At 42.2% G+C, this 16,670-nt stretch overlaps 1 protein-coding gene across 1 annotated transcript in view; it reads right to left on the reverse strand.

The window, feature by feature from the left end:
- Window positions 1-15,415: 15,415 nt before the first annotated feature.
- Window positions 15,416-16,670, reverse strand: part of VIM (vimentin) — a 21,026-nt gene continuing 19,771 nt past the window's right edge. The window contains exon 10 of the mRNA XM_011968096.1: window positions 15,416-15,432. The gene's annotated coding sequence lies outside the window, so the exon portion shown is untranslated. The remainder of the gene's footprint in view (window positions 15,433-16,670) is intronic.

A 16,670-nucleotide genomic window follows, 5' to 3' on the forward strand; every position in this document is an offset into this window, starting at 1 on the left:
CCCACTGGACTGCTTTTTCTTGTTTCCTTTTCAGAATGATCTTGCTATTTTTTTTTTTTTTTTTTTTTTTTTTTTTTTTTTTTTTTTTTAGAAAAAGCTTTGCTTTAGGTTAACCACATAAAATTATTTGACAGGTATCTGAAGAGACTCCCTTCCCTGACAAGGGAGGTTATTAGGAGCTTCTCAGTGAGGGAAAAAAAAATACCCTGAGAGGGATTAAATAAGAGAAATACTTTCTGAGTCATTAGATGCTAGACAGGTTAAAATACCAGAAAAGTACACTGTAGCATTCAATTTGGCACAAGGTAATGACTTAATGGTTTTCTCGATTTCTGATATTCGGTGTGGAACACTTAAGCCCTTTTGAGGCCTGATTAGCAAACAGTTTTATTTCCCTTTGCAGAAGAGGATGTAATCAGCTGTTAGGTGGACAATTCAGAAGTGCTTTAGGATTATTCACAAAGCCTGTTTTATAATTTAGCAATTATGTAGCTTGATGGTGAGAGTCATTATGTTCAAGAAGTTTGGAAATTGAACTAGTTCAGTGTTTCCCAGAACATCATCTATTTACAAGCTAGAGGGTTTTTTTTTTTTTTTTTGCTATTAATATTCTATAGTGGTTGAGGACACATAGTGTGTAACTGCATTCAGAGCCCAGCTTTGTAATTTACTAACCGAATGACCTTGTCAATATTTCTTAACTTCTATAAACCACAGTTTCCTTATGTGCAAAATGGGAGTGATAATGCTTTATTTGTAGGATGATTGTGAAGCGTCTATAGTGTTATTAGTTCTTTATCCCCATCCTCCACTCTGAGGGCTGGTTTTAGGTATGTATGGGGGAGACTGGCCTACGCAGATTTGATCTACTCTTTCAAAATAATCACAAATTATGCACATACTCTGTGCCAAGCAGTATGACCTGAACACCGAAGATACTCTGGTGAACAAGACAGAAGAGGCTTCTACTTGTATGAAACTTACATTCTAATGGAAGACACAGAAAATTATAAAGTAAACAAACACATAAATATGTAATAACATAGATAGTAATGAGTGTGTTGAAGAAAAGTAACGTAGGATAAGGAAACAAAGTAAAGAAGAAGATCGAAGAAAGTCACTTTGAGTAAATGACTATGTTAGTCCCTTCTCACATTGCTATAAAGCACTACCTGAGACTGGGTAATTATATAAATTACCCAGTATAAATTTATAAAGAAAAGAGGTTTAATTGACTAACAGTTCTGCAGGAAGTACAGGAAGGGTGCCTGGCGAGGCCTCAGGAAACTTACAATCAGAGTGGAAAGGGGAAGGGGAAGCAAGCACGTCTTCACGCAGCAGCAGGAGAGAGAGAGAACATGAAGAGGGAAGTGTCACACACTTTTAAACAACCAGATCTTCTGAGAACTCATTGCTATCACAAGAACAGCAAGGGGGAAGTCCACCCCCATGAGTCAATCGCCTCCCACCATGCCCCTCATCCAACACATGGGGATTACAATTTGAAATGAGATTTAGCTGGGGACACAGAGCCAAACCATATCAATAACATTAAAGAAAAACGATAATTTTAAAACTTTAGCTGGGCCTTCATGTGGCTAAGGAGGCCATCAAAAGATGGCTGGATATATAATGAATTTCTTCTCTCAAATGCAGAGAGAGTCAAGGCACAGTCTGAAAAATGAGAATGAACACAGACACTGTTCTGTCTCAAAATGTAATATTTTCTCCTTATTGGAGGCTCAGAGGAATCTTTGCAGATTCTGCTGCATTTACAGAAATACTCTTCTTTAATAAGAATTAGTATGTGGCCCTAATGACCAAACGATGACTATAGAGGTTCAGAGCTCCCTTTGAGAAATGGAATACAGCTGATTGACAGTCTCAAGCTGTCATACCTCTGCTTTCTTTCCAAACTAATTACACCACTAGGCTGTTCCCACCCAATGACATAGCCTGGCATGTACACTGGCATAGGACCATTTGCCTGATGAAAGATTCCTCTAAAGGGCAACTTTTGTTCAGGACTCCCCATTGCCCTAGCCAAGACTTTTCTTACAGAAGCTCTGTAAGCTCAGACTTTTCCAGATCAATTCTTCCTTTTTCCTCTCCTTTTACAGATGTAAAACTTACGCTGTGATCTGAAAGCTTGTCCTGCCTACTTCTTCTCCAGCTTCCTTTATCTGTCACAGACTGTATTAGTCTGTTCTCATGCTGCTAATAAAGACATACCCAAGACTGGGCAATTTACAAAAGATAGTGGTTGAAGGGACTTACATTTCCACATGACTGGGGAGGCCTCACAATCATGGTGGAAGGCAAGGAGGAGCAAGTCATGTCTTACATGGATGGCAGCAGTCAAAAAGAGAGCTTGTGCAGGGAAATTCATTTTTAAGACCATCAGATCTCGTGAGACTTATTCACTATCACAAGAACAGCACAGGAAAGAGCTGCCCCTATGATTCAATTATCTCCCTTGAGATAATTGGTCCCTCCCACAACACGTGGGAATTCAAGATGAGATTTGGGTGGGGACACAGTCAAACCATATCACAGACATTTCATCCAATAAATCTTTTGTGCATATAATCTTATCTTGGCTTCTACTTCTTAAAAGACCTGAACAGACACAGTTGGAACCAGGAGTGATTAGAGAAAACAGCTGGTAAGATAAGGTCTGCAGGCCTGGACTGATGGTGGATGAGGATGACAGAGCTGGGCTGAGGACAAGTGTGAGGATGGGGTGTCACTTAACCATTAGAAGCCAGGGAGTCATGATGCATGATGACCATAGTGACCAGCAAGCTTGGAAGAGCAGCCAAACAGGCTTGGCCCACAGAAAGTTGTGAAGACGGTTTATAGAACCTGGCTCGTTTAGGGGAAAAATAGACAGTCAATCAGCAAGGGGGCTTCTTAATTTCTACAACAAGAAAACACGCAGGAATGGAGGAGCAGAAAACTAATGGTGATCACCGAATAAAAAGTTTTCATACCTTGCTCAGTTCTCAGACTTTAGTCAATTTTCAGATCTAGAAGCTATTGGCTCAAGAGGTAGCTGGAGCCCTAAGAGAAAGAACTCTGCAATGTTGCAGCAACAATCCCTGTAATGATTCCCAAGTCTTTTCTCCAGAGAAATCTGCAGCTGGTTACCTGAGCAACTGCACACCAGGGTAAGTGGAATGTCTAGACCTTTTGGGTACTTTTGGACACAGGCTCTCAACTGATTATAGTACCCAGAGATGTGAAGCAACACTATGGCCCCTCTGTTAGAGTGGAGGATTTGGGGACAAGGAAACAAACAGGGTGCTGGGTAAAGTCTAATTCAGAGGGGGCCCACTGGGTGCATAGACAAGTCCACTCATCATTTTTCTAGTGGGCAACTGTACAGTTGAAATGAATGTACTTGACAACAGGAGTGTCCTCACCTTGAGACATTAGCTTACGAGGTAAGAGCTATCGTAGTAGAAAAGGTCAAGTAGAAATCTGAATCTTGCCCCCTCCCCGGTCAAGATAGTAAATCACAAACAATATCACATACCAGGGGGATGGCAAACATAAATACCACCGTTAAAAACCAAAGGAATGCAGGAGTGGTGGGCTCTATCCTATCTCTGTTCAATTCACTACCAGCCTGAGCTTTGCAGAAACTGACTGGATCCATGAAAATGACTGTAGACTAATGCACACTCAACCAAGTAGTAGTCCCTATTTTGGCTGTGGTGCTGAAAGTGGCATTGCTAGAACAGATTAATAATGTCTCCAGTAAAGAGCGTGCTGCTATTGATTTGGCAAATGTGGGTTTGTGGTTTGTTTTTTTTTAGACGGAGTCTCGTTTAGTCACCCAAGCTGGAGTGCAGTGGTGTAAACACGGCTCAGTGCAACCGCTGCCTCCCAGGTTCAAGTGATTCTCCTGCCTCAGCCTCCCAAGTAGCTGGGACTACAGGCGTGTGTGCCACCATGCCGGCTAACTTTTATATTTTTAGTAGAGACGAGTTTTGCATGTTAGCCAGGCTGGTCTTGAACCACTGACCTCAGGTGATTCGCCCACCTCAGCCTCCCAAAGTGCTGGGATTACAGGCATGAGCCACTGCACCCAGCCTCTATTCTTATCAGAAACAGTTTGCATTCACATAGAATGGACAGGAACATTCATTTACAGTTTTGCTCCAGGCTCCTGTTAATTCCTCACTCTCATTCATGGTGTAATCCAAGGAGATCTAGACATCCCACAGAATATCATATCCATTCCCTATATCAATGCCACCATACTGATTGAGCAGGACAAGGAAGAGGCGGCCAGGACACTGAAGGCCTTGGTAAGAAACATGCACAGCAGAGGGTGGAGGATAAACCCTGTGAAAAGTCAGGGACCTGCCACTTTATAAAGTCTTAGGGGTCAGAGATTAGGGAAATGCCTGGCTATTCCCTCCAAAGTGAAAAGCAATTGCTGCATCTTGCATGCCTTTCCCCAAAGAACAGCACGAAGACTGTTAAACCTCTTTGGAACCTTCTTCGTTTATGGAATGCTGCTCTGGTCCATACACCAGGTAACACAGAGGGCTGTCTGCTTTGTGAGTCCAGAGCAAGGAAGGGCTCTGCAGCAGGTCCAGCCCATGGAATGAGCAGCCTTGATTCATTGGCCGTAACATCCAGCCGACGTTTTGGTGTTGGAGGAGTCCTCAGTGGGAAAAGAAGCAGTGTGTCATTTACAGAAAGCCCAAACAGGAAAAATACTGTGCAGACCCCTGGATTCCGAAGGAAGGTCATGCCATCTATAGAAAACCCCAGCATTGAGGAATAGTTACCGTTACTGCATCTTAGTAAAGATGAAAATGATACATCCCAAGTTAAGCCTGAGCAGGGCCAGAGAGTGCAGGTAAGCTGCAGGAGCAGGCAGCCCGGGTCCCCAAGTCACCATCCGTGGTTGCATTAGTCCCCCTTCCCCAGCTCACACCCATGGCCCTGTGGGGAGAGATGCCACACAACCAGATGAATGAGGAACAACTTGAGTTTGGTTCACATATGGGTTGGCTTAGTTTGTGGGTATATGACGAAAATGCCTGAGGGTTCCATTGCTGTCATATTCAGAGGCCAGTGGGGGCCGATAGTGGGGGCCATTATGGACAAAATGACACAGCCAAGATAGTGGCGGCCGGGGATGGTGGCTCATGCCTGTAATCCCAGCACTTTGGGAGGCCAAGGTGGGCGAATCACCTGAGATCAGGAGTTAGAGACCACCCCAGCCAACATGACGAAACACTGCCTGTGCTAAAAGTACAAAAATTCGCCGGGTGTGGTGGCACCTGCCTGTAATCACAGCTACTCAGGAGGCTGAGACAGGAGAATCACTTGAACCCAGGAGGCAGAGGTTTCAGTGAGCCGAGACTGCACCACTGCGATCCAGCCTGGGCGACAGAGCAAGACTCCATCTCAAAATAAATAAATAAATAAAAGACAGTGGGGAGGTGAAAAAAGGTTCCCAATGAGCAGGATGCAAGTGGTGCTTCTGGCATAGAAGGGGAAGGAACCCAAGGTAAGATTATATAGATATTCCTAGGTTGAGACCAATAGCATGGCTAGCTGGTCAAAGGCCTGGAAAGAAAAGGACCGGACCATTAGACGCAAGGACGGCTGGGGTAGAGGCAGGGAGACGGACAAAATGGAGATGCACAGTGATAAAAACATTAACATGTGATCCAAAAAATTTTATACACAAGGTTTTTGTATCACATGTGAATGGCCACCAGAGAGCGTCCCACCACGGAAGTCACACTGAACAGCCGAGTGGACAAAATGACACGGCCAATTAATATTAGCCAGTCTCAGCATTGATCTCCCTGGAACTGGGAAAATGTGCATAAAAGTGGAGTGGACATGGTAGCTGACAAGAGGCTACCCATGGGCCCAGTGCTATGGACCCCCATTTCCCAAGGATAGGCTACCTACTGCAGACACTGATTATTAAAGTCAAGCAAGCCCGCCCGCCCCTGGGCCATGTGATAGCTTTGCACTTAGTATGCATAACCAGAGACCCCAAATCTCTCGATATTCTCTGAGCAGCTGGCTTGATTACATAATTTATCTTCTCTAGCTTTGATCTGAAGACAGTAGTCCATCCCTAGCAGAAATCCATTTACAACGTATCTTTAGAACATCCAAAAAAACAATACTTGAAATTCAACTTTGCGTCATTCTAGTAGGCTCACATTTTATAACCCCAAACTTTATTTTAGAAACCTATTAAAAAGAAGGTCCGTTAACAAAATTATAAGAATGCAGAATTGCTTTGGAATAGGCCGCTTTGTCCTTTTTCTGATTGACCTTCTTTAGATAGTTGTTGGCTACCAAGTCCTGCTTTTGTTGTTGACTTCAGCACAAACAATAAAATCTCATCCACACAATATTGTCAAGAGAACTTTATAGTCAAGCCAAGAAATGTCATTAGCTCACGGTACTGAAAGCCAGGCACAGGTCTGAATATATCAAATTCTTGAATACAACAGACTGGAACTGCACGGGTGACATTCTGTTTAAATTTTGCTCCACGGTAACTCATGGCTTGAAAGGTGACTACTCAGAATAGGCAGAATTATTTGCTAAAGCACATGGCAATTGGAACAAAAATTGTCTGTATCTGTCAAACCCCATAGGGAGAAACATTTTGAAATGTGTACTACCTGGAGCCGATTGCATTGTTTTATAGGCAGTTCATCCTACCTGCCACCTGGGGACAACTTCAACCTATCCATTTCTTTTTTTCTCATAGTAAACTGATTTATGATCAGTGAATCACAGAGGAGAAGAGAATTTATCTGGAGGTGGTAAGGAGAACATTCAGTTATCTGGCTATACTCATAACCTCACATACCCTGGATTCTACAATGGTAATTTATATTATTCATATCTAATTGGAATTCAAAGATAAGATTTGTGGGGTGAAATTGGCAACAAATAGGAACAGAAACATTTTTAAGATTGTTAAGCATAACATAGGCTTTCCAGAATTAACTTCAGATTATATATTTACCTAAAATTAATTTTGTTTGTAGTTGGTGGACCATTAGGTATGAAATTTGTGTATTGTCAAAGAAATCTTTGAAAAGTCAAAAAGGGACATTAAAACCATCCATTCATCATCCCTTTTCCTTAAAGAAGGAACGCTTTTCTTCAGGTCAGAAGACAGAGGAGAGAAAAAGAATGTTGGGTACGTGTTACAGAAAATTGTCAAAAAAACTTTTGGGTATATAATGCTGGCATCTCCCTTTTAAGTGTCCTCCTCAAGGTAATTTTCTAATTAATGCACATTAGAGCAATGCTCGCTCTATCAAAAATAAAACTTCATACACGTGGGTTCATTGTTGAGTACTTTATTACGTTTCCTTGGTGCCTGTTTCCGTACCAGTCTACACTATTACATGTTACTATAGCCCTATCAGGTAGGATGTGTTTTTCTATCTTGATATTCTCCTTATCCTATCTTATCCCATTCTTATCTTATCTTACTTACCTTATCTTATCCTACTTATCTTATCTTATCCTATCTACAGTGTCTTATCTCCTCTTGGCCTTTTGCTTTTCTTTATACATAATTTATCTGTAAGTAGTTTTGGATTTTCCAAATAAGGAATAGTAGTATCATTTGTAATTCATGACATTTTAATCTCTTCTATTACTATGCCTTTTACCTCTTTATTTTTTTGAGACAGGGTCTCATTCTTTCACCCAAGCAGAAATGCAGTGATATGATCATAATGCACTGCAACCTCAACTTCCCAGGCTCAAGCCATCCTCCCACCTCAGCCCTGCCTGCACTGAATAGCTGGGACTACAGGCATGGACTACCATGTCCAGTTAAATTTTTAATTTTTTTGTAGAGATAAGATTTAACTGTGTTGCTCAGGTTAATCTCAAACTCCTGGGCTTGAGCAATCCTCCCACCTTGGCCTACCAAAGTGCTGGGATTGCAGGGATGAGCCACTGTGCCTGACCCTTTTTTTTTTTTTTCCTGTGGTACAATATTGGATAGGAGTGGGGATGGATGGTGGGTATTCTTGTTTTTTTGATCTTATAGGGACTAGTTATATTATTTCACTATTGTTTTTTATATTTACTCTTGGTTTCTTTCTTTTTTAATTTTTGAGACAGGGTATCACTCCCTCACCCAGTCTAGAGTGTGGTGGCACAATCTCTGCTCATGCTAATATCTGTCTCCTGGGTTCAAGTGTTTCTCCTGCCTCAGCCTCCTGAGTAGCTGAGATTACAGGCATGCACAATCATGCCCAGCTAAATTTTTTTGTGTGTTGTTGGTAGAGACGAAGTTTCACCATGCTGGCCATGCTGGTCTTGAACTCCTGGCTTCAAGTGAACCCCCACCTCGGCCTCCCAAAGTTTGGTTTCTTATAGATCCTTTTATCAAGTTAAGAAAAGTCTTTATATTCCTATTTTTTCAAAAGTTTTTATAATGATTAGATGTTGAATTTTATGGAATATTTTTTTCTATATCTCAAGCTGATCATGTTACAGCCCCGCCAATACACCACAATGTAGCAGTCTCTCATTGTGAGGTATCACCTGGCTTTCTTTGTCTCAAGACCAAGAGAATTAAGGAGTGTGGACACAAAGGGTGAGGTTGGAGCAAAAGTTTAATAAGCAAAAGAAGAAAACTCTCTGCCACGGAGAGGGGGCCTGGAAAAGGGTTGCCATTTTTACAAATGAATGCAAAAGCTTTTATAAAAAACTGATGAGGGCTAGGCATCTCGTTTGCATAAGGTGTGAATTTCTGGTAGCTCCACCCTGTCCTCCTAATGTGCATGCAGGCCATTAGGTTGAGTTACTCCTTATTGCTTTGTTCCCTTTAGTGTGCACATGTTAGGGGGCAGAATTTTCCACTGCAAGCATGTCTGGACAGGTCACCTGTGTAGTGTTTCTTATCTGTATGGTTGTAGGCATGTCTCAAGCAAGCCCTTTTATGCAAGTTCCCTTATCTGTGCCTGCAGCTTGAGTTTTCAGGCTGTTCTTTTGTTTGAAAGAATTCAATTGAGGACCCACCATAACTGCCTGCCTGACAGGTTTTTCTTTTCTCCTCTCTCCATCACATGATTTTCTGCTTTAATTTTTTTTCTTCCTCTATTTTTTTTTTTTTTTTTCTTTGTGGTCTGGTGGTTTTCTGTAGTGATAAAGTTTGATTTCTTTCTCTTTCTTATGTAGCAAGGGTCTCACTCTGTTGCCCAGGCTGGAGTCCAGTGGTGCAATCACAGCTCACTGCAGCCTCAAGCCCTGGGGCTCAAGCAGTGCTCCCACCTCAGCCTCCTAAGTAGCTGAGACTACAGGCATGAACCACCATGCCCATCTAATTTTTTAAAAATTATTTTCTTTTTAATTTTTAAAACTTTTTGCACAGATGAGGTTTCACTATATTGCTTAGGCTGGCCTCAAACTCCCAGGCTCAAGTGATCCACCCACCTCAGCCTCCCAAAGCACTAGGATTACAGGTGTGAGCCATTGCATCTCACCATTTTTCTCCTTTAATTTCTTAATGTATTAAATTATGTAAATCAATTTTGAATATTATTACATTTCTGAGCTGTATCCAACATGCATATTATCTTTATACATTGATAATACATATAAACATTTAAAAATATATTGCTAGATATGTGTAGTGGCAAGGAAAATAGATCATGAACATCTCTTGTTTCAGGGAGCATCATTAAGTGACAGCTCCACCTACCACCCTTCTGGATTTATCACTACATCTGGGTCAAAAGCATGTTTCCCCCAGGCTCCTCCCAACAATGACTGCATGTGGTAAAGATCATGGTACTGACCCATTCCTATGGGACATAAAATTCCTCTAAGCTGTGACTGACTTAAGGACCCCTTCATTGCCTTGACCAAAATTTTCTTGAGTCTGCCCTGCAATCTGAGGTACTCCTATTCCTCCATCCTTCCCTCTCTCCTTTCACTGGTGTCACACTTAAATTAAAATCTGAAGTCTCACCTGTCTACTCCTACTTCTTCCCATTTATCCTTCTCTATAAGTATCTTGTACATCTAAGCCCACTTTTTGCTTCTCAAAGAACCTTAGTCAACACAATTGTTTTACTGATACTGCATTAGGATATTTGCCTCAATATCCCTGAATAAAGTTAGCAGGCAATTTTCATCTCCTGTTGTGTCTCTGTATAGTTTTGGAATTAAGGTTATGCTACTGTTTTTGTCCCCTTCAAAATTCGTGTTGAAACCTAATCCCCAATGCAACAATATTGAGAGGCATGGGCTTGAGGGGGTGATTGAGTCATGAGGGTTACACTCACATGAATGGGATTAGGTTTCTTACAAAAGGTCTTGACAGAGGGAGTACAACCCTTTTCACCCCTTCCATCTCTTTTGCCATCAAAGACACAATGTTCCTCCAGAGGGGAACATTACAGCAACAAGGCGCCATCTTGGAAATGAAGAGCTGACCTGACCAGACTCGGAACCTGCTCGCGCCTTGATCTTGGACTTCCTAGCTCCAGAACTGTGAAAAATAAATTTCTGTTCTTTGTAAATTACCCGTTCTCAGATATTTTGTGATAGTAGCACAAATAGATTCACAAATATAGTAAGGTTGATAATGTTTCCTCGTTTTCTGATCTGGAAGCATTTATGATGACTTGACTTTGTATATTAAATGCTTGGCAGAAATTAACTGTTAGGTCATCTTGGTCTTTTCTTTTAAGAAAGACTTTTAACTATTGACTCGACTCAATGGTAATGAGACTATTTAGACTTTTCTTTTTTCTTTCTTTTTTTTTTTGAGACAGTTTCGCTCTTGTTGCCCAGGCGGGAGTGCAATGGCACCATCTCTGCTCACTGCAACCTCCGCCTCCCGGGTGCAAGCAATTCTCCTGCCCCAGCTTCCTGTGTAGCTGGGATTACAGGTATGCGCCATTAGGCCCAGCTAATTTTTGTATCTTTAGTAGAGTCGGGGTTTCACCATGTTGGCCAGGCTGGTATTGAACTCCTGACCTCAGGTGATCCACCCTCCTAGGCCTCCCAAAGTGCTCAGATTACAGGTGTGAGCCACTGCTCCCAGCCTATTCAGACTTTTCGTATCTTCTGCAGTCAGTTTTGATTGGGCCTTCCCATTTAAAAGATTTATGGTGTTTCATTAACCTAGTTGAGCTATCCCACAATAAGCTCATCTTCAGTCAAGGAGCACACCAAATGCATATGATTTTGTACCATCAAAAGGTGAAAAAATCATAAATCAAACAATGGAAGAATAGGTTGTGTCTATGGTAGCTTGTATTTACCAAAATTGCACACACTCTTATCTCATCTAACATGCTCTTCTGTAGTGTGACCTTGCCACTCCCCCATGAAGAAGTGGAATCTGTTTCTCTACCGTTGAATTTAGGTGGTCCTTGTGACTTATTTGACTGGTAAAACATAATGATAATTATCCTGTGCCATTTACAGATGCAGCCCTTATCAAACCTGGACATTTCTGCTTTCTGCCTCTTAGCAGTGAGTCACAATGCCAGAAGCATAAGTAACCTGAGATCTTGCTGTGAGATGCCTAGGCCCTGGATTCTGAGAAAATTAGTAGAAAGTAAAAGAAGTCAGAGAGCACTGAAGAAAGAGAAGAATGAAGAAGACATCTTACAAGTCTGCTTCACATCACCACAGCTCAGCTGCCATCTCATTGTAATTGCATGAACGTTCCCAAGTAAACTCTCCAACTGAGCCAACTCATAGAACCATAAATTGTTGTTTTAAGCTGCTGAGTTTTGCAGTTGGATGTTTCAGACGGGCAATAGATAACTGGAATGCAAATGCTCTTCAACTTACGATAAGGTTACCTCCCAGGAAACAAATCTTAAGTCAAGGAGCATACTCAATGCATATCTCTTTCACACCATTGTAAAGTGGAAAAATCATCAAACCATCGTAAGCTGGGGACGTCTGTACCTCTCCCCTCCATAAAAACAACTATAATATGTGGAACACACACACACACACACACACACACACACACACACCCCCCGCCCCACCACACACACACCCCTACCTGTTTGAATGCCTATGAAAGCAAACAATGCAGTCATAAATTGAGCTGGAGAGTTATACTCCTTGAAAGAAGAAAAATATCCAGGGTAAAATTCATATTTGCCTGGCTTTTCTCATGAGGGTAATTTCCAAATGAAGGAGAGAGAGCTCAAACATAAAATGGAATTCTTATTGGGCTGAGGGGACAGAAATTCCTTCCAATTATTGGCCGCCTCCTAAACTGCATGTTCAGGAAGAGACTCCAAGAAACACAGCAGAAAACAGCACTCAGAAAGCTGAAAGATGGGCAGAGATTTCAGCACCTGAGTAGTGTTGGAGAAACAGAGGTTAGAGTTTAGCTCTGCCAAGGTGGAAGGGCTTTGATAAATGCACGCAGGTTGTAGTTGAGACCGAGAAATACCCCACACTAGGGCTAAAGAACACAGTTGGGAAGTAAGTACCAGTAGTAAGATAATCTTAAAATAGACCAACCCTAACAAAGGCTAGAACTAACTCTGGCCAGGATCGAGGTAATGCCTGGTTTTCCCTTTGCCTGTAAAAAAGAAAACTTTTCTTGTTCTTTAGAGGAAGAAAACATCATCCAGGTCCTAAATAAGTATTCATTTTTTTTTTTTTTTGAGACAGAGTCTCGCTCTGTCGCCCAGGCTGGAGTGCAGTGGCCGGATCTCAGCTCACTGCAAGCTCTGCCTCCCAGGTTTACGCCATTCTCCTGCCTCAGCCTCTCTAGTACCTGGGATTACAGGCGTCCGCCACCTCACCCGGCTAGTTTCTTGTATTTTTTAGTAGAGACGGGGTTTCACCGTGTTAGTCAGGATGGTCTCGATCTCCTGACCTTGTGATCCGCCTGTCTCACTCTCCCAAAGTGCTGGGATTACAGGCTTGGGCCACTGCGCCCGGCAGTATCCATTTAAAATGTCCAGCATTCAGGAGAAACTATGAGACATGCTAAAAAAATAAATACATAAAAAGAGACACCAAATGATCATAACAAAAACAGAAGATGGATAAATGTAATCCACATGTTATTCACGTATTGACATTAGCAGACAAAGACATTTAAACCAATATGAAAAATAAATAAAATAATATAACTACAATTTATATAATTAAGAACATAAAGGAGAAGATAACAGAAAAAATATCTCTCATTCTGGAGAGACAGAGGCCTATATTGAGTTATGAACAGCATCGGGACTGGCATCTACTGTCTGAACTCCAAGGACAGAACATGACCCTCCTTCAGGTTACGTTGCATCAAGGAGAATTGAACTGAACTGACCTGGTGGTCTGCTTTGTGACATTTACCAAGTAAAATGGGTAGGCAGTACTGGTCAATACTCCTGGGGAAGATAGCTGTTATGTGGGGATTGAAATTAATGTATTACAGTTGATTTAAGAAGTAGACAGTACTTGCTTGTAAGCATGTCCTGTAGGCCTTACTTGTGCTGTACGGCTTTTGTATGTACTATGCACAGTTAAACATATATAGTACACCTTATGCATCTTCCTTATGTTCTCTGTTCTTTCCCACTAGGCTGATAGACTGAGAACTCAGTAAGGGAGGACACTTTATTATCGTACAGCCAGCACCTAGCACAGTGCCTGATACATACAAGAAACTGAAACTTCCTAAGAAATCGGCCTTCTGGTACTCTGGAATGAGAAAAATTGTCATTGGCGGGTACCCTACTTGTTGACTGTTCCAAGGTCTTCGACGGTTGCCTGCTCACCTCCTACAGTGCTCTAAATGAAGTATTTGCTTGACATGAAAGATCTTTTGTAGAAAAACTCCATGGAACTGACCTCAAACAGCCGTGACTCTAGACAAGGGATCAAAAAAAAAAAAAATGGAGAAGCTGGGCAGTCACAAATGATCAACAAATCTGTAAGCCATGCATTCCCTATCAATGATTTTGCAAATTTACAGCTTTGGAAAATGTGTATCACAGACCTATTGTGAGTACAAATGAGGAGAGCGTTTCCCAATGTTTAACGGTGATCCTAGAATGAGCTGAAGTGTGTTTCCCCAAAATTCATACGCTGAAGCCCTAACCTCCAGTACTTCAAAATGTGACTGTATTTGGGCCGGGTGTGGTGGGCTCACACCTGTAATCCCAGCACTTTGGGAGGCCCAGGTGGGCAGATCACTTCAGGTCAGGAGTTCGAGACCAGCCTGGCAAACATAGCAAAACCCTGTCTCTATTCAAATTAGCCGGGCATGGTGGTGGGTACCTGTAATCGTAGCTACTTGGGAGGCTGAGGTAGGAGAATCGCTTGAACCCAGGAGGCAGAGGTTGTAGTGAGCCAAGATTGTGACACTGCACTCCAGCCTGGGTGACAGAGTGACTCCATCTCAAAACAACAACAACAACAACAACAAAAAGCAATTGCAATGGTATCTGGCGATAAGGCCTTCAAATACGTGATTAAGATAAAATGGAGCCATATGGGTAGGCCCTAATCCAATAGGACTAGTATCTTTAGAAGAAGACACTAGGACACAGACCAAACAGAATGAGGGGTGGCCATGTGAGGTCACGGGGAGAATGTGTCATCTGCAAGTCAAGGGGAGAGGCTCAGAATAAACCAACCCTGCCAGCACCTCTATCTTGGACTTCCAGCCTCTGTCACTCTGAGACAATAAAATTGTGTTGTTTAAACCACCCAGTCTGTGGTATTCTGTTACAGCAACACTAGCTGAGTAGTACAGACCCTTCTTTGTGTAGCTGGTCTGGCAGGTTGGAGAGGGAGCCTTCGTGTGGGCGTAGTGTCTGCTTTATCCTTGCTTCCTTCAAAAAGCTCATGAGTAATCCTTAGGATCAAGCTGTCTTAGGCTGTTTGGGCTGCTGTAACAAAAATCACGTGCACTGGGTGGCTTTTAAACAACAGAAACATTTCTCACAGCTCTGGAGGCTGAGAAGTTCATGATCAAAGCGCCAGCAGATTCCACGTCTGGTGAAGGCCCCTTCCTCCTGGTTCATAGAAGGTGCCTTCTGGCTGTGTCCTCGCATGATGGAAGGGACAAGTGGGTTTTTAAGGGTCTCTTTTTTTTGAGATGGGATCTCCTCTGTCACCCAGGCTGGAGTACAGTGGCACCTTCTTAGTTCACCGCAGCCTTGAGTTCCTGGGTTCCCGTGATCCTCCCACCTCAGCCTCCCAAGTAGCTGGGACTATAAACACATACCACCATGCCTGTTTTTTTATTTTTTTATTTTTTGTAGATATGGGGCCTCACATTGTTGCCCAAGCTGGTCTTGAACTCTGGTCTCAAGCAATCCTCCTGCCTCAGCCTCCCAAAGTGTTGAGATTGTGGGGTATATTTTATTTTATTTTATTTTATTTTATTTTATTTTATTTATTTTTTTGAGGTAGGGTCTTACTCTGTAACCCAGGTTAGAGTGCAGTGGCATGATCTTGGCTCATGTAACTTCTGCCTCCAGGGCTTAAGTGATTCTTCAACCTCAGCCTCCCCGAGAAGCTGGGACTACAGGTGTGCACCACCACATCTGGCTTTTTTTTTTTTTTTGTAGAGACAGGGTTTCACCATGTTGCCCAGGCTGGTCTGAAATTCCTGGACTCAAACAATCCACCTGCCTCAGCCTCCAAACGTGCTGAGATTACAAGTGTGAGCCACCACGCCCGGCCTGGAGTTTCTCTTATAAGAGCATTAATCTCATTCATAAGGGCTTCAGCCTCCTAAGAGAATTATATCTGAATACCATCACATTGCAGGTTAGGTTTCAACATAAAATTTGGGGGGGACACAAACATTCAGACCATATTTGGAGTGAAAGTCTTTCTCCCTCCCCCATCACTACACACACTCATTCCCTTAGTCTCATAGCCTGGGAAGAGGTTTTGTTTTCTTAGCGCGTTTGTTAGCGGCTAGTTATGGGAAGACAACTCACTACGTTTTAGGCTAAAAGTAGACATTTGTTTCATTCACCAGCAGCCTGTTCCATCTGTCACTGTGAGAAAACTTAGCGGGACTTTACAGTCACATAAGTTCCATGGATTTCACCATCCCCTTAGTAACTTTTTTTCAGACTTAAACACTTTATGCCACCATTTCCTTCTCCCCTCACCCCTACTTTTTTCCATCTCCTTTAATCTTGGATTAACGTTATACATAAAAGAACCAAGCATTAATCTCTCTTTCACCATAGGTGGTGAGAACATAGTTGCTTTTTATAAATTTTTCAAAGTGGAAGATAAGGAAAAATGCTAACAGTATAATTAAAGATAAAATAGAAGAAGACTGAAATAGATTTGAATTCTTATGAGATGGGGCCCCTGAAAAGCTTTTCATTACGGTCTAATTTCTGACAGTCACAGATAAGGGAGGCCCACTCCTCTTTTCCATTTTTGGGGTGTGACTTTAGAAAGAGCTGTAAGAGGTTTTTTAAAAATTGAGATTCATGGGTGTATGTGCAGGTTTGTTACATAGATATATTGTGTAATGCTGGAGCTTGGGCTGCTATTGAACCCGTCACCCAAACAGTGAACGTAGTACTGAATAGGTGGTTTTTCAACACTTGCCCTCCTCCCAACCTCCTCCTTTTTGAAGTCCCCAGTTTCTGTTGTTTCCATCTGTAAAGGATTTTTTTTTTTTT

Source organism: Mandrillus leucophaeus, unplaced genomic scaffold (genome assembly GCF_000951045.1).
Source record: "Mandrillus leucophaeus isolate KB7577 unplaced genomic scaffold, Mleu.le_1.0 Scaffold83, whole genome shotgun sequence".
In the NCBI taxonomy this organism is placed as follows: Eukaryota; Metazoa; Chordata; class Mammalia; order Primates; family Cercopithecidae; genus Mandrillus; species Mandrillus leucophaeus.